Source organism: Frankliniella occidentalis, unplaced genomic scaffold (genome assembly GCF_000697945.3).
Source record: "Frankliniella occidentalis isolate FOCC.00 unplaced genomic scaffold, Focc_3.1 Scaffold33, whole genome shotgun sequence".
NCBI lineage: Eukaryota > Metazoa > Arthropoda > Insecta > Thysanoptera > Thripidae > Frankliniella > Frankliniella occidentalis.
In genome coordinates, this window is record NW_026267163.1 from 387,898 (window position 1) to 388,925 (window position 1,028).

A 1,028-nucleotide genomic window follows, 5' to 3' on the forward strand; every position below is an offset into this window, starting at 1 on the left:
CATGCATCGTGACCCCAACGCATTAGTCAACGGGACGAGACCAGTTCGCACGTGAATCACGAATATAACTACAGTAACATTGGCAGTACGAACACTTGAGGTGTCGGAGCGCCCAAAGTATGCAAAGTACGTCAAGTGAGTAGTACTTTGTCGTTTGTGTGCCAGTGCACCGCGAGCAGAATAAGTAACCAGCATTGGTTTGATCGTCGGTATTTGCCGCCATTTCCTATTACCGCTACCGCACTTTGCCGCATCGCAGGCCACACACACATCGCCCGGAAACGGAAAAAAAAAAGAAAGAAAGAAACGACACACCAGCTGCAGATCTGCGGCTTTGCCCATCCAGAATCGCAGACGAATCCGTACTGATTAGCCAATGATAAGTCAATAAACTTAGCCAGGGGTGACACATGACACATCCGCGACAGAAGAAGCGGTATTGTTTGAATCGATATGACGGTGACGGCGACACGCAGGCTCCCATATTTGAATGTACGCGGGCTGGGCCATCCCGGCGAGGCGGCATTAGCTCGTCGTTATCTGAAGACGCCCATTTGAAGTGTTATTTTTTTTTCACAGGCAGTGAGAACTTGTCACGTAGCGACGGCAGTTTTTTTTTTCCTTTTTTAATTTCAATCCAGTCTCGGGGGGCGAAGTCCGTCACTAGAGGACTCTCAATCAAGACGACAGAGCACTCGGTACTGCCGTGATACGTCTCAAACAACAGGCGCGCCGTCATCACAATCGCAGATACTTCCCTATACAGTCGTACAGTCATATTTGCGCCAAAAAAGTAGGGTTGTGGCCCCAAGCCCCGCTTGCCGAATACTCTTTGCAGAGGGCACGGCGTAATTTGGCGCAAAATGAAAGACGGGTAGCCGTTGCGCAATCAGGCAAGGCATGCTGATTGCTCCGAAAGTTGCAATCCGTCTCAGCTCAACAGCACGCCACCACACCACAATCGCCCCGCCGTGCCCCCGCGCTGACCCCAGAGAGGACCCGTCTTGACCCCACTACACGACCCTCCC